Genomic DNA, 24,136 nt, shown 5'->3' with positions numbered 1-24,136 from the left:
GATGCGATCAGGAGAAGAAATACCAACCCCAAATCTGGGATGCTGGGAGAGAATAAATGTGAAGAAAAACCAAAGCCACGTTTACCTGGGCGAAGGAAAAACACATTAAAAGGGGGAATTTTGGGCTGGGCTCAGCCTGGCAGCGATCGGGGCGTGGAGGGGAAGGAAGCTCAGCTCTCTGTGATATTGATATCAATAAATATTCTGTTCTGCTGGAATGCACAAATCTCCCGTGTGGATGCCTCGTTCATTATCCCGGGATTTCCATCGCCCGCGGCGATCCCAGCCCGGCTCAGCCCCCGAGCCTGAGGCTGGAAATGTTTCCTCCAGCACGGCAGGGATTTAAAACTTTGTTTTGGGCAGGCAGCAGCACCTCTGGAACCCTCCCAGCACGGAACCAAAATAACCACAAATGGCTCTTGTCACACTCTTATCACCCAGCCAGCACAGGCACATTGAGCAATAAAAGTTATTGTCACACAGATTGTTGTTATCACTTTTAACAGTCGTTTTGTAAAAATCGAAGCGCAATAATTACAATTCTGAGCAATTTTGCAGAGAAAGCTTTTATTTTGATTTCATTTTACTCCCTGCTCAACACAAGGGCAAAATTTTGGAATGGTTTGGGTTGGAAGGGACCTTGAAGAGCATCTCTCTGCTGTGGGCAGGGACATTTTCCACTAGACCAAATCTTCCATTTGATTCCAAAGATTCTTGATGTGTAGCAGAGCAGGGAAAGAGTTAATTCTGTGCTTGCAGCCCAAAATAAAGAATCTGGGCCCCGGAGGTGCATCAGATGTGTTTGGAATACCTGGGTTTGGAGAGAGATCCCACCCCACATTCTGCCCTCAGCTCTTGATTTCCAGCAGAAAGGAAATGAATAAAACCGAGGTTATCCATTCCCAAATCAACTGCAAACTCAATCCTATGCTGTAATTGCAAGGAAAACTATCCCAGCCCTTGCTGGGTGTCCAGGCTCAGCTGGGAGACACCGAGTGTAATTCTATGTTATGGATACACCAATTTATTAGCAAAGACTTGGGGCTAAAAGCTTTTCCTCTTGGTTTGGTTTGCACAGGGAGGATGAGGGGATGGGAGGGAGGAGGTGACTCCCCTGGCTCTGCCATCTGACATCAGTTGTGCCACAGGGTTTCCAAGTTTTGGTGAAAAGTTTTGCAAAAAATGGAAGAAAAATTGTCGTGAAATGTTTACAAATACCTCCCTAAAACTTCAGTGGAATTTGAAAGCATCATTTGAGGCAAGAGGGAGAATTTTTTGGAGATCTTTTTCACAAATTCCTGGGAATTAACCTCTCTGCAAACTCTTACAGTTATTATTCTCTATCCATGGGGAAAAAACAGCAAAAATTAAAATATTCTTTCTTGCTGGCCATCCTCATCCACAGGGGGGTGAAAGCAGCCATTCCTGGAGGAGCCATATCCTTATTCCAGAGGCAGTTTGGATTTTTGCATCCTCAGACTATCCTGAATCCTCATTTGCCTCGGGGCACAGAGGAATGGGACAGGTAAGGTCACCTCATCTTGTCCTGGGGTGGCAGCAGGCAAGACCCACTTTGAATCCCAAGAGATTCATTGCATCCCATGCCAGGATCTTGAAAATCTACAAGGATTGGGCTCAGGGCAACAGGGATGGGCACAGAGGGTTTGGGCTCCTCTTTTTGGGTGAGCATCACAAGAGTCAGAGGAATCCTTGTGTACGTGTGCTGCTGCAGGTGGCTGGGCTGGAATAGCTCTGGAGCTCAAAAGAAAGACAAAAATGGAAAAAAAAAAAATTTTATATTTTTCCTGCGAAATTCAGGAAACCATCCCAAATTTCCATTGCAAGGCAACCCACCAGAGAGAGGAAGTTGAAGCAGACTGCCTGTCCCCAGTCCCAACCCCACACAGACACTGGAACACACAGGGGACAGCCCTGCACACCCTAAAACCTAAATTGGGAAAAGGAAAAGAAGCTGCAACACTTTTGGCCACTTTTCAGCCTGGAGTGTAGATCTATAATTGTCACCAAACTGGAATAGAAACAAGGGATGCCTCCAGCCACGACCAAAAAAAGCAGCAGTGGATTTAAATTTCCATCTCCCATTTATTAGAAAGTGTTTTTTGCAGTGGGAACCCTCTCAGCATTGTTCCAGCCTCCAGCAGGAAAAGCAGGTCTGAAGATTTCCTCAGGAATTACAAATAGATCCCAGCAATCCAAACTGCCAGCAGTTCATCCTCTGCTCCAGCCCCCTGTGAAATTCAGGAGTCATTTGGCATTGGGGTAATTTGGGATGGAATTCTTCACATGTGCCTTTCAGTCAGATTTAATTGATTTTTAAAATTTTTTATACCCTTTGAGAATTAGGAGATTTTTTTGGAGGGAAGAAAGCACAGGGGAGGGAGGAGGAAAGGGGTTCTGGGTGTTATGTGATAATCAGTTGAACTGTTCTTTTTAAGTCTGGAAGAGGCCAAAAAAAAAATGGAAAAAGGGGTTGGGGACATCCTAAATGGGAAAAAATTCCCAATGGCAGAAATTGGGGGACATAAAAAGGGATGTGGAAGCTCCCAAGGGTCATGGAATTCCTCAAAAAATGGATTGGGGGACACAAAATTCCTGAAAAAAGGGGATTGGGAACATGTCAAAGGACACAAAAAACTTGGGAAAAGGGATTGGGGACCTTCAGGATTCCCCAAGATATACAAAATTCCTGGGAAAAGGGATTGGGTGGCATAAAAAAACTGGAAAAAGGGTTTGGGGGCCCCCCAGGATTCCTCACTGTCATCTCAAGGAACAGAAATAACCTGGAGAAAGAGATTTGGAATCCCTAAAGGGACACGAAATTCCTGGGAAAGGGGGATTGAAGACTCCCAAAAAGACACAACCCCCCTGGATCCAGATGTTGGAGACCCCAAAAAGCCACAAGCTCTTAGAAATGAGGAAGAGGTGGGAGGTTTTTGGGGCCAGGCTCCTGGAAATGCTGGAAGACAACGGGGTGAGTGATGACCCTAAAGATGCTTTTCCAGGTAATTAATCGAACCAGGCTGCCTCAACAAGCTCAAATCCACAGTGGCTTCAACCTGGAGCAAGGAGAACTCCTGCCAGGAACAAACTTTGTCTTTTTTGGGTTGCTTTTTTTTTTTTTTTTTTTTGGCAGCTTTATCTCCAAAAATCAACCGTGGCATCACCCAAAGCGCAGCTCCTGCCTCGCACCTGAGGCCGGGCAGAGGATGTGCAGCCATGTGGGATTCTCATCTGCTGGGATCCTCTGGGAAAGGCTGCGAGTGATTTATTTTCCCCCAGCAGTTGCAAGGTATCCTCTCCATTGTTCTGCAGCCCGGGAGGGGTCAGAGCCAAGGCAGGGAACAGAGCTCTGCCCAGCTCACGCAAGGCTCCCCGCCCGGGGCTGCAGTAAACAGAATCTCCTCAAAGGTCACCTCCCTCTGCAACCAAAGGAAGCTGCAATCATTTTTCAGCCCTTTAAACGCCAGGCTCCCATGTACAACTTTCCTCCACGTTCCTGGTTTGTGAGGAGGCTGCTTAGGAGGCATTTCCTTGCCAAGAAAAGCTTCTCTTCCCTCCTGAACCCGGGATAGACCCAGGCAGCTCTCAGCAGAGTTAGGGGTCAGGTCACGAGGGATGAGACCTCACAACTGGGGTCTGCAGGGCACCCCAAAGCAATCTGGGCAACAAAAGTGCCAAAATAATGCTCAAAACACCACGGAAAAACTCTCATTGACAGTGTAAGAAGGACCAGCTTAGGCTGAGAAATCAGCATATCTTTCTGGGTAAAAAAATCACTGATTGCATCTCTTTTTCCTCTCCTGAATCATCATAAAAAATCATTCCCCCCCACTGGCCCTCTCTAATTTCTAAACCTACTTTCCCTGTGCTTTTTTCCAGCAGGGAATTTGGTCTCTCCTTGTCACTCATCCTCCCCAAACACCCAGCAAAAAACTCAGCCCTGTGGAGCTGCACCACACCAGGCTGAGCCCCATCAGCAGCTCCTGAGCTGAAGTGAGCCCGGTGTGAGTTAAGTGCTGTCAAAACTGGCATGGCAAGTCCAGCCTGAGGACTGACCCTCCATGAATGGCCACTGTGTTTATGGGAAGCAGCCTGCAGATTGCTTCTCTCCTGCCCAGAGCCCCAACGTGTGTCAATAAAAATCTCTGGGTTTCATTAGGCAGCCCCTGGCTGGGTACATAAATAATAAGGCTGTTGTCAGATCTCCCCGTGGTGTGTAAGGGCAGATCTGGAAACCTGGAGGCCACGACCTTCGTGTTTCTCAGCAGGGACCAAAACGCCCTCGGAGCCAAAGGAGTGGGAAAATGAGAGTCTGTGTTATGCTTTAACATGATACTGACAGGCAAATGTGATTTCTCAGAGTTCACTCCAGCCAGCACTGATCTGTTTTATAATCTCTGGCCTGGCTGCAGGAGGGAGATTCCCCCTGGAGCTCTGCTGGGATGGTGGGGAGGGTGCAAGGCAGGGCTGTGTTTGGGATGGGGAAAAGCAGAATGAGCTCAGTGCATTGGGAGGTTTGGGAGGGGATGGCAGCAGAGGAGAGCTGGGATCCTCACCCCTCTTAGCAGGGCTGGAGAAGGCAGCTGAAAGCTTGCTGCACCACTAGGAACCCAAAACAGTGAGCTGGGAGTGATGGCAGCCTCTCCCCCTGACCTCAGCCACTTCCAGGAAATCCCTGCTCTCTCCTCTGCTCAGCCAGGAGCAGCACTGCTGGAGCAGCTGCCTGACCTGGGGCATGTCCAGGAGGGACAGGGTGGGGATCAAGAGCTCTTGGGGCTTTTTGGTGTTGACACTTCCATGGCTCCAGATTGGTCCAGCCCTGTAGGACCAGCACAAAACATGGAGCAGCTTCTGAGCCACAAACCCCAGGGAGGGACAAGAACTGGGGGGATGCTCCTGGTGTGAAAACAGGCAGGGATGGAGGGAGGGGGTTTGGGGGATGATGGCAAAAACTGCAGGGACTGGAGGATGAGGCCCAGAGGCTCAGTGGGGTTCAGGGATGCTCTCCCTTCATCCTCGGGGTTTGGGGATATTTCTCCCTTCATTCTGGGGTCCAGAGATGCTTCTCCCTTCCTGTGATTCCATTTTTGTGTTGTGATTCCATGTTTGTGAATGCTGTGATTCCACATTTGTGTCGTGATTCCATTTTTTCCCTGGGATTCCACATTTGTGGGTGCTCTGATTACACTTCCTGAGTCTTTGGGGATATTTCTCCCTTCATCCTGGGGCTCAGAGATGCTCTCCCTTCATCCTCAGGGATTGAGGATATTTTTCCCTTCATCCTGGGGCTCAGGGATGCTTCTCCCCTCATCCTGAGGGTTCGGGGATATTTTTCCCTTCATCCTGGGGCTCAGGGATGCTTCTCCCCTCATCCTGGGGGTTCGGGGATATTTTTCCCTTCATCCTGGGGCTCAGGGATGCTCTCCCTCCTCCTGGCATCTGCTCAAGGAGGAAGGATGCTGTTCTGTGCCTGAGCATGCTGGTTACCTGTAATTTCCATGTGAATTAGCTATGCACACAGCCCAGCCCAGGGCAGGGGCTCCCGAGCCAAGGTGAAATTTCAGCAAAAGTCAAGAAGGTTTTCAGTTTTGGGTTTTGTTTTTTTTTTTTTAACTCGGCACAGAGCATTGCTCCTAAAGGGCTTTTTGGTCAAAAACTGGTGGAAAGAGGCTGTTCCTCCAATTTGGGACCTCACTATGGAGGTGACACTGTGAGACAGGAGCAGCCAGACCAGGTGTGGAGTGACACAGCAGAGGGTCAGCTATCCTGTGAAAACAGCCGTGGCATTTTTCCAGCAGCACACTCCATCCCATGCCGAGGAACACACACCCCTCTGGAGCTCGGCGAGCTGAGGAGGGCAGGAAAATCTCCCCGGAGCCCCCGGGAAGGCGCAGCCCGGAGCTCCCGGGCAGGAGCTGCGTGCGGAGCTCGGTCCCTGTGTGGTCCGCGGGGTTTTTGTGTGTGTGGTCCAGCCGAGCCCTGCTCATCTGTCCAAAGGCTGCTAACTGCCTGCTGAATGACCACGGCTGTTTACTTTAGCTCTGTCTGCACCAACTGAACTCTGATCGCTGCCTTCCTCCAGCTGGGCTGGCTCAGGAGAGGAGGAGAGCGGGGTGGGGATCTGTGTGTGAGCCTCCAAAAAAAAAAAAAAATTATATATATATATATCTATATATATATATATAGAATAGGCTGCAAATGGACTCCAGTGTAAATCACGGCGAACAATTTATGGGCCATTTTGTCTCCCATCATTTCTGCTCTGATCCCCAACCCCCCCGTTCTTCACTCAAACAGAGCAGGCTCATAAATTGCCCGTGCTGAGTGCTGGCAGAAAGGTTTTTCATGTTCCTGACAGCTGCAATAAAAATATGCCTGGTGTCTGGTGACTGCGGGAGGGGAGAGGTGCTGCGGGGTGCCCGGGGTGGGACAGGGGGTGAGGGGCTCTGGGGGTGGGGGGACAGTGAGTGACCCCGAAGTGAGTGCTGGGGGTGTGTGTGAAGTGACCACACATTTCCCTGCAATTCCATTTTTGTGCTGTGGTTCCAGGTGTGTGGGGCTGCTCTGGCTGCACGTTCCTGCTGTGATTCCATATTTGTGCCGTGATTCCAAGTGTGTGGATGCTGTAATTCCATTTTTTGTGAATGCTGTGATCCCATAATCGTGCCGTGATTCCATTTTTTTCCCCTGTGATTCCAATCTTGTGAGCACTATAATTGCACGTTCCTGCTGTAATTCCATTTTTTTATTCCATCTTTGTGCCATTATTCCATTTTTTTTTTCCTGGGATTTCCTGGGGGTTTTTTTCCCGTGTTTCTGGGTGCTCTGATTGCACATTCCTGCTGTAATTCCATATCTGTGCTGTGATTATAGAATCATATTTGTGAATGCCATTTTTGTGCTATGATTACACATTTTTTCTGTAATTCCCTGTTTCTGGGTGCTCTGATTGCACATTCCTGCTGTAATTCCATATTTGTGCCGTGATTCCATGTGTGTGGATGCTGTAATTCCATTTTTTGTGAATGCTGTGATCCCATAATTGTGCTGTGATTCCATTTTTTTTCCCTCGAATTCCAATTTTGTGAGAGCACTAATTGCACATTCCTGCTGTAATATGATTTTTGTGCTCTGATTCCATCTTTGTGCCATGATTCCAATTTTTTTTTCTGTGATTTCATGTTCGTGGGTGCTCTGATTACCTGTAATTTCACCTGTAATTCCATGTTTGTGCTGTGATTCCATTTTTTTTTCCTGTGATTTCATGTTTGTGGGTGCTCTGATTGCACATTCCTGCTGTAATTCCATTTTTTGTTCTCTGATTCCATCTTTGTGCCATTATTCCATTTTTTTCAGTGATTCCATGTCTGTGGGTGCTCTGATTGCACATTCCTGTGTAATTCCATGAGTGTGCTATGATTCCATGTGTGTGTATGTGTGCTGTGATCACATATTCATGCTATAATTCCACATTTTTCCTCTGATTCCATTTGTGTGAATGCTGTAATTCCATTTTTGAGCTGTCATTCCTTCTGTGGGACTGCATATTCCTGCTGTAATTCCATTTTTATGCAGTGATTCCATTGGTGAACGTGTTCTGACTGCACATTCATGTTTTAATTCCGTGTTTATCCTGATTCCACAGCTCTGAATCACATGTGATGTGTGTGATCACAGGTGTGTGCTGTGATTTAATTCCATGTTTTTTGCATGATTCCACATGTGTGTGCTATGTTACTGCATATTCCTGCTGTAATATTTTCATATTTGTGCTCTGATTCCATGTGTGTGAATGTTATAATTCCATATTTTCCTGTGATTCCATGTGTATGAATTCTGTAATTCCATATTTTCCTGTGATTCAATGTTTGTGAATGTTATAATTCCATATTTTGCTGTAATTCCATGTTTCTGGATGCTCTGATTGCACATTCCTGCTGCAATGCTTTTTCAACCCAGGGGAATATTTGAGATGTTGATTTAAAAAAAAAAAAAAAAATCAGGATAAAAAAGGCAAATCATGCCCTTATTTAATAAACACACTCCCTAAACAAACATAAATCGATTTTTGGACTGGATCAAGCACAGTCATTTTTCTGATGGGAATTTCTCCAGGCTATTTTTAGCCTCAATTCTGAGACTCAGAATCAACTGAGTGGATAAGCCCAGGCTATGGAATTTTTCAGTGCAATGAAATTTGGATTCAAGCAGTACATTTTGCAGCTGTAATGGAAATAATCTCATTCCTGCCAGCTAGTTTGGGAGGAAATCTCGTTCAGCCACAGGATTCCTAGGAAACAGCTTTCTCCTTTTCATCACTTCTCCATATTTGCCTTTTGGAATGGCATTATTCCCACAAAAAAAATTAATGGGAAACAACAGCCCAGTTTGTATCTCAACCAGTTTGGAAAGATTTTCTTTGATTTAAAAAAATGAGAAAATTGATGAAGAAGATGCAGAGTAACACACGAGGATAGAAATCAGAATTTAGTTACAATCAGAGCACCCAAAAATCCACATCCTGTAATTTATTGAGATTTGCTACGAAAAGACACAGAGACCTCAGCCTGTAAAGAGAATTTTCCCAACAAAAACACTCAGGTAGAAGGAAATCCAGGCACTGACAGAGGAGTGAAAAAGAGAGGGAAGCCCCCAGCAAGCCAAGTGAGGGTTTTTCAGCACTGCAGAATCCCAGTGAGTGTCCCTGGGCAGGAGCTGCTGGAAAACAGGGCTGGGATGTTCCCCAGCCCCAGGACCAGCAGCCCCGGGTGTGCCTGGGCTCTGTAGCTCTAAGAGCCTCTGTAGGGAACAAAGGAAGAGAGTAAAAATTGAATTATCCACTTAAGGTTGTGTCAGCTTTCCATCATAATTTTTTTTCCCCCCCCCAGGGCTTTATTACTCATATTTTCCTTTTCTATATTCCTTCCTTTCCTTTCCTTTCCTTTCCTTTCCTTTCCTTTCCTTTCCTTTCCTTCCTTTCCTTTCCTTTCCTTTCCTTTCCTTTCCTTTCCTTTCCTTTCCTTTCCTTTCCTTTCCTTTCCTTTCCTTTCCTTTCCTTTCCTTTCCTTTCCTTTCCTTTCTTTTCCTTTCCTTCCTTTCCTTTCCTTTCCTTTCCTTTCCTTTCCTTTCCTTTCCTTTCCTTTCCTTTCCTTTCCTTTCCTTTCCTTTCCTTTTCCTTTCCTTTCCTTTCTTCCTTTCCTTTCCTTTCCTTTCCTTTTCCTTTCCTTTCCTTTCCTTTCCTTTCCTTTCCTTTCCTTTCCTTTTCCTTTCCTTTCCTTTCCTTTCCTTTCCTTTCCTTTTCCTTTCCTTTCCTTTCCTTTCCTTTCCTTTCCTTTCCTTTCCTTTCCTTTCCTTTCCTTTCCCATTTCACCCATTTTCCTATTCCTATTCCTATTCCTATTCCTATTCCTATTCCTATTCCTATTCCTATTCCTATTCCTATTCCTGTTCCTATTCCTATTCCTGTTCCTGTTCCATTATTCCTATTATTCCTATTATTCTTATTATTCCTATTATTCCTATTCTCCTTCCTATTCTCATTCTTATTCTTATTCTTATTCTTATTCTTATTCTTATTCTTATTCTTATTCTTATTCTTATTCTTATTCTTATTCTTATTCCTCTTCTTCTTCTTCTTCTTCTTCTTCTTCTTCTTCTTCTTCTTCTTTTCTTCTTCTTCTTCTTCTTCTCAATTCTCGATATTCATTCTTCATTCTTCATTCTCGTTCTCAATCTTTCTCAGTTTTATTCTTCATTCTCATTCTCATTCTTATTTTTATTCTTCATTCCCATTCTCATTTTTATACCCTTATTTCAATTTTTAGCCCTATTTCTCTCATTATTCCCATTCCCATCCCTCCCCACTCCGGACAGGAGTGACCGGGGGGCTGCACACCCGGGACCCCCGGGTTTGGGGGAGCCTCGGGGGCCGGGCAGGGGGACCGAGGGCAGGGAGGGGTCCGGGGGAAGCCGAGCCGGGGAGGGTCCCCCCGGGCGGGCGCCAGGAGCTGCCCCCGACCCCCAGCATTAACCCCTGACACGGGCGGGCGCCGCCGAGCCCCCCGGGAGATGCCCCCCTGCAGCACTCCCGCTTCTCGGGGGCTCACAGCCAGGAAAAAACCAAAAAAAAAGAGAATTTGTCCCTTCCCTTCCCTGCCTCGCTGCGGGTTTTTTTTCTTTTTTGCTGGTCTGGCTCCAATTTACGGGAGAGAAAAGGTTTAAATGGGAGGAGGAGGCAGTTTGGGGACGGAAAAGGGGTTAAGTGATGGGAGAAGAGAGATTGGGGACAGGAAAATGGTTAAATGTGGGAGAGTTTGGGGATGGGAAAGTGATTAAATGGGGAGGAAAGAGAGTTTGGGGATAGAAAAATGGTTAAATGGGGGAGAAGAGAGAGTTTGGGGACAGAGAAGTGGTTAAATGGGGAAGAAGAGAAATATTTGGGATAGAAAAGTGATTAAATGGGAGAGAAATTTGGGATAGAAAAGTGATTAAGTGGGAGAGAATTTGAGGATAGAAAAGTAATTAAATAGGAGAGAAGAGAGTGTTTGGGGTATTAAAAGTGTCACAATCTGGAGAAAAAAAAAAAAAAGATTAAATTCGACCAGGCTGGGTTTGGGAGCTTGTGGGGTTTGTCACACATCCTGTGCTGCAGGAATTGTCTGCGGGGTGGCAGAAGGGTCTCGGGAAATCTTGGCTGCTCCCAAATCTCTGGACAGGGGGAATAGTGGGATTTCCTTTCCATCTTCTGCTCCTCAAACACAATTTCTGCCAGATCTCGTATTTATTTATTTATTTATTATTACATTTATGTTTATGCTTATGTTAATTTTAATTTTAATTTACTTATTCCATTTTGATTTTAATTTATGTTTATGTTCATTTCTAAAATTTTCATTTTATTTTTACTTTTAGTTTTATTTATATCTATATGTCTATATATCTATATATCTATATATCTGTATATCTGTATATCTATATATCTATATATCTATATATCTAAATATCTATATATCTGTATATCTATATATCTATATCTATATCTATATATCTGTATATCTCTATATCTGTGTATCTGTATATCTCTATATCTCTATATCTGTATGTCTGTATATCTATATGTCTATATATCTATATATATCTATATCTCGATATCTAGATATATAGATATATAAATATATAGATATATAGATATAGATAGATATATAGATATACAGATATATATATACAGAGATATATGGATTTTTTTAAAATTTATCTTAATTTTTTAAAAAATTCTGTATGACTGGGACTTACATTGGGCAACACCCGCTCTGCGGGTGAATTGGGAATTGGGGTCCCATCCCATTCTGTGAGGAGCAGTTTTGGAGGAAGGAGGGAGCCCGGGACCCCCCAGGAGGGAGCAGGAGCTGGGGATGCCCGGCTGGAATTCTCCCTCTCCATCAGGAATGAGGCACACGCAGGGAAGGAGGGCGGGCGGGCTGCAGGGAAAACCGATCCTGAAGTTTCCATCCTGTGAAATGGAAGCGCATGTGCCTATAATGAAATATTTCCTCCCATTTCATGGCAGCTCAGTAATTCCTGATGGCAGCGAGCCTGGGAAAACAGATCCCCCCTGCTCCCACCCACGGCGCTGACCGCACGGGCAGGACAAACAAGGGCTTCGTTCTGCCGCCCCGCGATGCTTCCCCACCTTCCAGCCCTTCTCCCCCTCCTCCAGCCAGGAAAATCCACATTTCCAGGGAATTTCAGGGCGGGGATGCGCCAATTTCCCCCGTCCCGCCCGCAGCATCACCCGTGTCCCCAGGGCTGCCACCCCCGGCAAGAGACACTGCTTGCATTTATTTTGGAATTATGTGGTTTTCCCAGCTCTTCTAAATTTAATTAAACTTTGACCAAAACTCTAAGGAGGGTAAGAGAATAGAAAATGGGGGGGTTTGTGCCAGAACAAGCAGAGTAATAATAACAATAATAATAATAACAATAAGAAAAAGCAATTTGGGACTGGGTTGTGGGAGTTCAGGCTGCTGGGATGAGCCAGGCAGGGCACTGGGAGTGCTCAGGCAGCTTTGAAATGCTCCTGACATGGAATTGAAGCAGCCAAGGACACCAAAAAATCTGCTGGAGCATCAGATTCCAGCTTGGAATGGTATTTTCCTGGAAAAGCCCAGGGAAACTGGCACAGAAATGGGCAGAGATGGGGGTCAGGTTGAAATCCAGGTTGGATTGGGAAGGGGAGGCTCTGATGGGGAGCTGGATCAGTTCTTGGGATCAGTCATTAAAAAAAAGGATCAGTGATAAAAATGCTCAAAACTCATAAAAAACCTGAAAATTCACCTGTTTCTCCTCTCCAGGTGGGAATGAGGGAGGGAAGTTCCTCTGTCCTGGGAAAGAACAAGCCATGGAGGAAGAATTTGATGGATTGAGGCAAAATCCCAGCAACTATCAAATCCTGGTTATTTTGTGTCTCCATTTATTGTGGCAACATCTCAGGGCTGGACAAAAATTTGGGCTCCACGTGCAGCCCAGTGAATTCCTGCTCTGCCACCCTGGCAGAGGAAATTCCCCTCATTTTCAGGGAATGCAGCCCTGCTCTGCCCTGCCATAGGTGCCTCACTCACCTGGGGCTCATGGATAGCTCTTGTGGTGGTGATTTACATCATCTGACACTCTATTCTCCTTTTTTTAATATAAAAACACTGCTTGAGTTGTTTTGGTTTTGTTTTTTTTTTTTTTTTAATTCACAGATTTTTGAACCCTTAAAGAAAAATCCTCATTTTCTCCCTTCTGCTCTCATTCTGTTCCCTATTAATTCCATCAAGAGTTGATAAATGTGTTTGTTCAGGCTCAGGTCCTGAGATGCTGTGAGCAGGATGGAGTGAGGATCACAGAAATTGCATTTATTGCCAGATAAATGTCCTGTGTAATCCCTAACAGGAGCCAGTCCCAGATGCTTCCCAGGATGTGAGGAGGAAGCTTTGCTACATCTGCACATAGAATTACCTGCCCACGAAGCAACCATGATAATAAAAACAGATTAAAATAGATTTAAAATTAAGATTTTTAAATTTAATTTAAAATAGATTTAAAAATCCAGACAGTGAGGGGGTGGTAGATTTTATTGACTGTTTTATCAATTGTACACTTTTGGGATGGAGAGGAAAGGAGGTTTTGACTCTCCTGAGGAGGGGGGTGACTCCTGAATCCAGAGGCTCTGTGGTCCTTTAGATTCCCACGTTCTGAGTGTGTCACAGGAGTGGGAATTCTTGGAATTGCCCTTCTCCCAGGAGTTTGCAATGACCATTACTCACATTGTGGTACAAAACCTAATTGGGGGATTTCAGGACCAGAAAGACCCACATAGAAAAATGAATGTATCCAGCATTTCCCATGGCTGCTCAAGATTGTGGAGGCTCACATTAATTAATATCCTGGTGCTGATTAGAGATTAGCTTGATTAAAAGATGCTGGGAAAACAAAGCACCCCAGATCAGCTGCAGAATTGAACCTCCAGGAGCACAAACTGGGAGTTCTGTTCAGGTTTGTGTTTGGGATGCTCCAGGCTTTAGGGATGTCCTGCTTAGTCTTCCTTGAAGTGAAAAAATGCAATAAAATAGTGGGAATGTGCTGGGAGCAGATACTTTTATGGATGGAGAAAATCCTGGTGCCTTCCCTGTCACAAAGAACTTTTCTGCTTCCACTGCAGCTTTTTGTCTACAGAGATTCCTGAAAGCAACCCCAGGAAAATCCATTCCTCTAAGGAAAAGCAGCTCATTTTGCAGCTATTTGGCTTTAAGAGTTACAATGACTTTAGGATGGATTTAGGTTGGATATCAGGGGGAAATTCCTCCCTGTGAGGGTGGGGAGGAGCTGGCACAGGAGCCCAGAGAAGCTCTGGCTGCCCCTGCATCCCTGGAAGTGCCAAAGGATGGGGATGGGAGAACTCTGGGACAGAGGAAGGTGTCTCTGCCATGGCAGGAGTGGCACTGGATGAGCTTTAAAATCCCTCCCACCCAAACCATTCCTGGATTCTCCATTTGCTCTGGAGACAGACACACATCAGCTGCTGAGTTCAGCTCATCCCACCCAGCTCCATTCAAACCACGGCTGGTGGCGTTTTCCACCTAATTTTAGTTCCTCTTCTTTTAGAAACCATTTACAGGCTCAAAAGGAGGCAAAGAGGAGTTTCAAAAAAATCCTTTTGCCTCCATGGAGCATCCCCCTTTTCCCCTCAGGCCTCAGGGGAGGGTGATGCCACATCTATGATATTTTGCCTCCCTCCTGTCTCTCATCCAATACTCTCAAAACAAAATTCTCTTCAGGAGAAAATGCTCCTTACCACCAATTTTTCCCCAGTTATTTTCCCATCCACCCCTTTTTCATCTTTCCCAAGTCCAAGGCATCCCTTTATTTGCTGCTTTACTGGAAAAGCTGTTCCCATCTACAAACAAAGCTTATTCTTCCTGATTTTATCTTTCCCCTTTTTATTGCTTCCGGTTGTTATTCAGTCTGGACCATTCTTCCACAGGGACTTTCCAAAGGAGAGAATCCACAGTGACATCAAATAACATCCAGGAATAAAAGTGGGGGGGGGGGGGGGTGGTGATAAATTCATGACTACCTTTTACTGGAAGAAGTGAAACAGGCAGGAAGAAATTTGGGTTCAGCCCGGGAGAGCTCACCCTGAGGGTGATCAGCTCCTGGTTTTGGGGCATTTTGATGATTCAAGGTGAAAAGGATCAGCCACAAAAATGCTCAAAATTCTCAGAAAAGCCTGAAAGTTCACCTGTTTCTCCTCTCCAGGTGGGAATGAGGGAGGGAAATTCCTCTGTCCTACAAATACTTTAATTCCACCCTTGGTCTGGCACCTTTTCCTTCCAGGATCTGTTATTTTCAGGATTTTAAATTTAGCTTTGGCACATTGATCTTCCTCGAACAGCCCTGGAGTTTCCTGGGGGAAGGAAATTCCTTCAATCAGTTTGGAATTTTGGAATTATCCCCCTAATTACAAATCCCTTATAGATTCTGGGGTATTTTTTGCTTTCCCATTCCTTCTTCCTCACTCCCCATTTTAGCCAAGTTCATCTGATTTCTGGAGGCTGCATCCAGGATTTTCTGTGTCTTTTCAAAACCCTTCCAAACGAAGGAGCTCACGTCATTCCCTTATCAGATGGGAGGATTTCCACCAGGAGCTAATGGATGAGAAGTGCTGGAATTCCATGGAGACACAAATAACTCAGATTGGGACCCTCTGCAAGATACAAACCCTGCAGGAGTGTCCAAGAAGAAACTCAAAAATAATTACTCTTTTTTTTCTCTCTCTTGCTTCCTGCAGCATCCTAGCTCACCCCTCAATCCCACATGGGAATCCTGGCTCTGGAATCCAAATTCTGGCCACCAAATCCAACCAGGAAAACTCCTCCAAAAGCAGCAATTTTGGCACTGCATGCTGCTTTTCCCTTGCCTTCCTTTCCTTTGATTTCTCCACAGGAAAACTGCTCTGATCCTCCAGGAGTGAAGAGCAATAAATCTGCCTGAAGCAAGAACAATCAAGCCCTGTAAAAAAATCCCATTTCTAGAACTTGAAGGGTAGAAAAGACACACTCAGGATTATAAGATACTCTCACAGTGCCATGCTTGAACATTTTTTTGACATTTCTGCTCCTCCTCTGGAAAATTTGGGATTTTTTTTTTTTTTGTTGTGCATCCACACCAGGGCTTAGAAATCATGGCTGGAAAATTTGGTTGGATTTTGTTGTGCTTGAAAATTTTTCGTATTTATGGCTGAAGTTTAGGGGGCAAACAGGATCTATGTAAATTCTCCCACATATCAGCCTAAATTCTGGGATTATCAATAATCCAATTTTACCAAACAATACAAGTTCTAAAGGTGGGAAGGGGAAGCAGATTTGAAAGGAGGTTTGGGGACATTCAAGGTCATTCCAGAACTTGTCTGGATGGCAACAATAATAAAATCAACATCAATTTATGGTTTGGTGATGTTTTATTAATTCCTGGCTTGAAGTTTTAGTTTACCTCACCCAGTTCCTGAGCAACACAGGAATAAAACATGAGTGTTTTATAAAACAGGAATAAAATATGAGTGGGCACATGTGGGAATGAGGAACTTTTCCTGCTGTGGTGGACACAAAATCCCACATTCACCTGGCCAAGCCAGATCTCCTGCAAGTCATTACCCAGCTGAGATCCTGCCTGGGGCAGAGTGTCCTCCAAGCCTGCAGGTAAATAAAGCTTCCAAAAGCACCAAAATCCAGCTGCCCTTCTTTCCTCACATCCCAGGGCTTTCTTTAATAAATCCCATCCTCAGAAAGTGGGAAAAAGAGGTTTTTTTCTGAATTTGGAGCATTTCAGCCCCGATCTTCTCAGTTTTTTTTTTTCCTGAAATTTCCCAGGGCCAGGGATCAGGGATCTCCTGCCTCTCTCTGGTGGGAAGGACATGAAAAATGTGACCTCCCCTCAAGGAATGGCCATGTCAGGAGGGCAGGACTGGGACAGGAAAGGGCAGTGATCCTTTTTCTTGCAGGAAACCACAGGGAGAGGATTTTGGAAGGGGATTTCTGCAGAGCTCCTAAATCCCACCTCTCTTCATGGCAGCAGTGCCAGATATTCCATCTGTGCCCTCTGAGCACTCCAGGAAAAGCCATTTGCCAGCCTTTAGGGCTTCTATAAACACAAATTAAAGCCAGCTCTGGGTGACAAATGCCTGAGTCAGGCAGAGGCTGCCAGGTGCCAAACTGGCATCCAGTCTCCAGCCAGGCACAAGGAATTGCTGGACTTTTATGGGCATGGATGCAGGAGGCTTTAAACACTCTGGGTTTCTGTGCATTAAGATGTGCTGGCTCAGATATCCCCCAGAGGTGCTCTGGAGAGGACACAGAGGAGCTGGCACAAAGCAGAGGCTCTGGGATGTGCCATCCATCATCTCCCCACTAATGGATTTTCTCCTGGTTTTGTCCTAAAAATAAATAAATACGGCCTCTAGTTGCAGGTTGGCATCCTTAGGTGATTGTGGCAGTGACAAAGATGCCCTGGGTTCCTGGGGAAAATGATAGGAAATGGTTTTTTACAGGGAAAAGGAAGGAATTCCCAGCAGGAAGCTTCCAACCCATGGGAAAACCCACATGGCTTTGAGCAGCACCACCACAGCAAAACCCAGCCTTGAATCTGGAAAGAAAAACCCAAAAAACTGCCAAAAAAAGTGGTGGGGGGATGCTGGAAAATGAGATCACGTTTTGTTCCTGTTCTCTCCAGGTATAGGAAGGAAAATCTCTATTTTTTTGAGCACCATTTTGCATCTGGATTTGGATGGGATTGTGACAAGCCTTAAAATACACAGACTACCAGAAAATTGCTTTTGCACGTCTCACCCTCTGTTCCCTAAGGAATACCAGGAGTGCAGAGCTGTGCCTGCTCTCTTTGAAGGGAACAGCAGAGTTTGCATGGACAGAAACAAACCCCAGCCCACTAAGTGTAAACTCTCCCAGGAAAGCCCATGTGCACTTCTCTGTGCTCTCCCAGCCAAAATTCCTTCAGCACGCACCTGCTTTCTGTTTGTTTTGGTGAAAACATGGAAAAGTTCAGGCTTGGCTGAAAAACAGTTCTGATTTCTCTACAAAAAAAAAAAAAAAAAAAAGAAAAATATTAAATAAAAAGTACCAAGTAAAGCATCATTTGCTGATTTATCTGCCCTCCTGTGGGTTTTTAGTGGGGTGTCTCTAAAACCCTCTGGTGGGTCCAGCTCCATTTATTGCCAGCATTGTGCTGGACTCCATGAAGGTCCTGCCTGCTTTGTTTGTTCCTCTGAGTCATCTCACAAACATTTCAGCACAAGGTCCAAAGACTTACAGGGAACACAGAGAAGCCAAAATCACCAGATGGAGGAAAGCACATCTTAAGGGGATGACATTTGGCATGAGAAGCAGAAGAGAATCAGGGTTTGGTTTGATCTGCCCCAAATTATCTCACTGCTTCTACTCTGCAGGAAATTGCTGAGGTTGAACCAAAATCAGGATCAAGTTTTAGATCATTTTCTCTTTACACATTCTTTCAGGACCCCACATCTCTCAGCATGCAACCTATTAATTACAAATCCATACACACACTCACATCCCATCTGATTATTTGGGCTTCAGCTGACCCTGCAGAGGGAAGCAGATGAAAGCAATAATCAGTTCATTCAGCTACAAAGAGAAATTAAAAAAAAAAAAAAAGAAATCAAAGCTAGATAAACATATCCTGTTCTCATGGAAAACAACAACAAAAAAGGGCTGAACTGGCAGGGGAATTAACAGAGCTCTTCCACACCTCTGTCAAAATGGGATTCTGGAATCCATGGATGGCAAAGGATGTTGAGTGGGGAGCAAGGCAGAGCATCCCAGGTGCTGGCAAGGGTAATTTGGGTAATTTGGGTAATTGGGGGCAGTTTTGTGCCTGGTGGGAGCTGTCAGCCCTCAGACTCAGGCTGTTGATGCTGGAACCTTCCCCAGCCTTCCCCTGGCTTTTCCTGGCAGCAGAGGGAGGAGGGCGAAGGGCAGAGACCCCTTTGCCAACAGGGCTGGGCTGTTTCCAAAATGCCTCTTTGAAGATGGAGACAAAGCACATCCAGAGCATCCCAGGGCTCACTTCTCACTCCTGCCCTCATCCAAGATGGGAGGAGAAACAGGAAAAAGGAAGAGGATGGAACTTTCTGGAAAAATCCTGACTTAATGATATTTTCTGTTGGATGGAGATGCTTCCCTAAAGAAATTCACACCAGACCAAGGAGGGTTTCTGGTTATTTTAGACAACAAAATCAAGTTGTTCCATTGGTTTGTGTAAAAATTTCAGCCTTTTCCATGTTCCACAGAGTTATGAATCAGACCTGTGGGGTTTTTCATCCTATTGTGATATTTAAAATGATTATTGTGATTTAATCTGATTATTAAAACAACCAGGGATGTTCTAGTGGTAAATCTTTAGTGCTTGAGGATCAGACTGCCTACTCAGCTGGGGGGCCACAAAGGTGTCGTTTCACCTAGAAAAATAAATTATTGCTCTGGATTTAACTGCCTGTCATCCAAAAAAAAAAAAAAAGAAACAACTACAAGGGGACCACCTGAAAGCTGGGAAAATCCAAAGTTTTGCTAAGGAAGAGGAATTCCAGCAGCTGCAGAGCTGGGCCAACACACTTTGGAATTACGTGCAGAAATGACTGCAGAGAGTTGTTATTTAGCTGAAAACTGCTCTCACCATGAATTCCAGGGAATGCAGGAGAGCCTGAAAAGGGAAGAGCTGAGGACAGCACATATCCCATTACATTTTTAACCACCCAGATTCAATTTTGAGCTCAACACAAAACCCACAGAGAGAAGCCAGGAAAAACGAGCCTTTTCAAATCAAGAGAGATGGAAGAATTTCGAATAAAATGTCTCCACCTCCAGTAAAATCCCAAATTAAGCAACAGCCTCATGCTCTGGGAAATTATTTCCCCTTCAGCCATCTACACTTGTCCCCCACTGAGCTGCTTCACTTTAGTCTCAGATCAGGTTCATAATATTCAGTGTTTGCAGCAAAATCCACTGGAATTGCACACAGCTCGTGGATGGATCACAGCTCAGGTCACAAACTGGAGTTTCCAGGAGGAAAAAAATTCTGCAGGAACTTTTCCAAGGACAAGGTTTGACCCTGTGCAGGAGCCAATGGCACAGAGGAGGATGGGAGTGAAAAGCAGGTTGTGGGCAGGCAGCAGAGCTAGAACAGCTCCAGGTGGCTCTTTTTGGGTGGTGTTTTGATGCCTTGCAAGAATCCTGACTCAAATCAGGGTTGGAGCATGCTGGGGGTTGTGGGGATGCCTGGCAAGAGTCTTCCCTGCCATAGTTGATGGTGCAAGAGCTCAACTGTGGTGAAAAATGCAGCTGTGCATGGCTGGAGGCACAAATCCATGTTTGGGGGAGGGATATGGATCCTCACTGTGGAGAAGCATTTCCCTGACTGGGAGATTTACAGCCAAAATTTTGAAATTTGAAAAAAATGCAGTGACTTTGCACTTCACCTTCAGGCAGGTCCAGCAGATGAGAAATCCATTTTTGGCCAGGAAACTTCAACCCTGCAGGAATCCCACATGAGGGAACCAACAAATCTGGCAAGATTGGAGCATGGACCAGAATATCCTTGAGTATTCCACACTGCAATGATCCCATCAACTCTTGGGGGACAAGAATTCAGCAACGTTTTTGGGGTCAGAACCCCATCAAACTGATAATTTCTCTTTAATTCTACTGGAAGATGAGGTGCACAACAATAAAAAAATGTTTTCAGTCCGGGCTATCAAGGATGGAAGGATATTTGTGGTGAGGGAGAAATTTGCCACCCACTGCTGTTGTTTGGTGTCTGATTTCTGTGGTCTCACTTTGTTCAGTGACTGAAAGACACCAACACTAAAACCAAATTCCAAGCTATAAAGTGGGATTTCCAGATAATGCATTACTCCTTAAAGGAACAAAAAGAAAAAACAAACCAAAAAGCATTGGATCACTCTTTTTCTCTGCTTCGTTGACCTTTTCATATTTTCCAGCATTTTTGTGGGATTTTTTTTATTATTTGCAGTGATTACTGGGAAGACCCCAATCCTCTGAGCTGACCTCACATAGCTTCACATAGGATCAGCTTCTCATCCAGTAGCACCACAGGCCTGAAACAAAACAAAACCAAAAGCAAAGATCATTGCCAGTGATATAAAACCTCAAAGTCTCATCTCCAGGCACCAAAAATTTGGATTCTGGCTTACACAAACCAGCCAAAATCCTCCTGAATTTGTGAAACTCAGCTGGAGTTCCTGGAACTCTCAGAAGGAAGGGAGGATGGAGAGATCTGGCCTTTTTTTCTGTAATTTTCCATGGTCCCAGACTGATGGCAGAGCAGGAGCAGTTTTGGGAGATGATCCAAGACCCTGGTGGTGGCAGGAGCAGCAGGAGAGTCAATGTTCTCTTTTCCCTGTCGCCCCAAGTTTTTACCCCTCATTTAGGTCAAAAAAAGAGGAGGATGTACCAAGTTTGTTGCATTTGGGGGGCTCAGTTTTGGTTTGGTTTATGTTTCAGAAATATTCCAAAGTCACAGTGCTGCTCTCCAAACCCAACACTGCCATACACCTCCACTCCCCATCCAAAACTCACACTGGACTTCCCTGTCATCCCTCACACCTAAACACCCAAAATATCCATGCAAGGAGAGTGACCCAAACCCTGATCTCACCTACAGGACTTGGGAATTACAAGAATTACCAGGTCTCCTTCTTTCCACTGTGGATTCCTCACGCTTCACTTTGCATGAACACTTTGAAACCTCTTTCATTCTCCTTTTTCTCCTGGGAAAAAAAAGGGGGCCACTCCACATCCTCATGCTCAGAGTGCTCAGAACAGGCTGTGTGCTGGCTCAGAGCAGAATTCCTCAGAGGGAATGAGGAGGATTGTAGAGAGCACTCACATATGCTGGGAGCAGCCCTGCCTTCCAGAGGGTTGCATGAGGTTCCTGGATCCGTGTGTTCCTCGGGATGACGTATCGTGTTACTAATTCCCCTAATTGCATGTCTGGGCTAAAAACAGGCTGAGTTTTCCTAAGAAGTCACATTCTCAATAACATCACTTCAAGCACTGTGGTAAATTTTTCAGCGATGCACGTAGGTTATAAATCAGGGGGGAGATGCAGATAATGTTTACCTTAAGCTTGTTTATCTGCCTCTGCCACTCATTTGTTCTGGGGTTTGCCAAAACCCAGCAACACAAGATAGAGAGACTGGAAGGGATTCAAGCTTTCCTTCTCCAGGCTCCTACTGCGTGGAGAGTTTCCAGCAGCATTTCCCCAAAATAACCACACACAAAACTCTTTTCCCAAAGAGATTCTAGCAGGGAAATGGACAACCAGATGGAGATCAAGATCCCAAACCCTGTGCCTTGTTGAAGCAGGTTTGCTCTCAAGTGGGGGCACGTTGGAGGAGGGAGATCCTGGATGCAGGACAGCTCTCAGACGGGATGCACCTCCCTGTCTTGATGTCTTTCGATAACTCAGAGATTATTTTGGGTTCCAGCTCTGCTGTCTCAGTCAGGACAGCTCCCTGGAGAGCCCAGGAGATGCTGGTGCAGGACGTGGGGGGCGCGAGCTCCGTCCCCTCCCACGGGGACCAGAGCGTGGGGCTGAGTCACTGGAGAGCAGCACAGGCCTTGCCAGGGCACAGCAAGATGTGCTGAGCCACTTGAGTGAGAAGTGAAGCAATCTGGAAGGTGGAATTTTTGAGGGGAGTGGGCGTTGATTTTTCCGAATGGGATTTTTTTTTTTTTTTCCTATTTTTCTGCCGTGAGTATCAATCCTGCAATTTCCATTGGGATCAGGAAATGACACACATGTGCATTGTTGCCACCTCCAGAAGGAGAGGGGAGGCTGCCTTTGGCCATGGCCCAGCAGCAGTGATCACGCACTTTTGGGAAGAGCATGAGCTCACCATGGAAAGACCACTTGCACAGGGAAGAGAATTGTTTTCCTCCTTTTGATGCCAGCATCTTCCCTAGAGCACCAGGAAAATGTGGAGACAAGGAGAAACCCTCCTTTGGAAACATAGAAAGTTGAGGGGAAATCCTGCTCAACAGGCAGCCAGCTCAAGGGTGGAATTTTGTGACAAATTTTCGTGAGGAGTTGTCCCTTATTGTCCCCATTTCCCTTTTCCCACCAGCACCAATTTGGGATGGGCAGGAGCACCAAATATAAATTCTCTGATGGATTCAGGAAGAATTTCTTCTTGGAAATGATTGCTGAGAATTGGAATGGGGTTGCCAGGGAGGTGGTGGAGCCCCCATCCCTGGAGATGTTCAGGGGGTGCCTGGATGGGGCACTGAGTGTGCTGGGATGGGTCACAGGCTGGATTTGAACATTCCCCATCCTTTGGGTTCTTCTCCTTCCTCAGATCCCCATCCACCCTCTGCTGGACTCCACCAATGGAGCCAACCTGCATTTGTCATAAATGCATTTATCCAGGATAATTTTTTTTTTCTTTTTTCCTTCTCTTAGCTAAAGGGGCAGCAGGGAAATGAAGAGAAATATTCAAGATATTTCAGATATTTGAAGTGCATTTGAAGGTGTGATGCCCCTGGAGCAGCTACTGCCATGCCAGAAGAAGGAAATTTTTGCAGCAGAGGGAAGGAAAGATGTGTGCATCACTTCCCAGCAGCAAATGCTTTTCCTCTCATGGGTCTTGGACACTTCAAGCCTGGAAAAAATAGATTTTCACCATTTTAAAGTGGTGAAATTATGATACTTCGTATTTTCAGAGATGACTCATAAACCTGACGATTTTCCATCTCCCTTTATTTACATTATCCTATTTAAATTACAGAGATGCACATCAACAAAAATTCTTTCAAGGAAATTTTTTGTCATCAAGATCATTACAGGGCAAAGGACTAATTATGAAGAAGTCTCAATGAGTCCTTTTCCACCCCACACACAGCTGGGGCTGTGTTTGCATCTCACTATTACATTGCTGTGAATAATGGATTTCCTGTTTGCCAGGACTGATGAGCTGGAGAAAATAATTGCAATTAAAAAAAAAAAAAAAATTGGATAACTGGCCAGAAATCCAGTGTAATGTGCTTTTTAAGGAGAGTGAGATTGAGTGGTAAATAAAATTGAAGCCCAGACTGGTTGTTTTTTATGTCAGAGCCAAGTGAGTTCAGCTCTGGACAATGTCCAGGGAATCTTTCCTGCTTGGGAGAGGAATGACAGGGAGGGTTTGATGAGATTTTCCCTCACACAGGTAAAGAGGGAGAGGTTGGATGCAGGGAGCTCCTCCTGCTTCATGCTCAGTTTGCTGGTGGTGGCCAGATCCAGCAAAACCCCTAGAAATTTTAGCAGGATTATGGTTTTCCCCACATCCAAGGGGGAAAAAAAAAGAAATATAAAAAAGGATGAACAAACTCTTGTATTAATCTCTACAGAGAAATCTGAGCCCTGTTCTTCATGAACCAAGCCCAAGCCTCTCTGAAAACTCAGATGAAAATTGGAGACTTCAGCATCTCCACCTGGCACCCCCCAGATTTAAACTTTCTTCCCCAAGTGAGGAGCTCTGGGTGCT

This window comes from Erithacus rubecula, assembly GCF_903797595.1.
Source record: "Erithacus rubecula genome assembly, chromosome: 12".
Taxonomy (NCBI): domain Eukaryota; kingdom Metazoa; phylum Chordata; class Aves; order Passeriformes; family Muscicapidae; genus Erithacus; species Erithacus rubecula.
Note: the sequence above shows the minus strand (reverse complement) of the source record.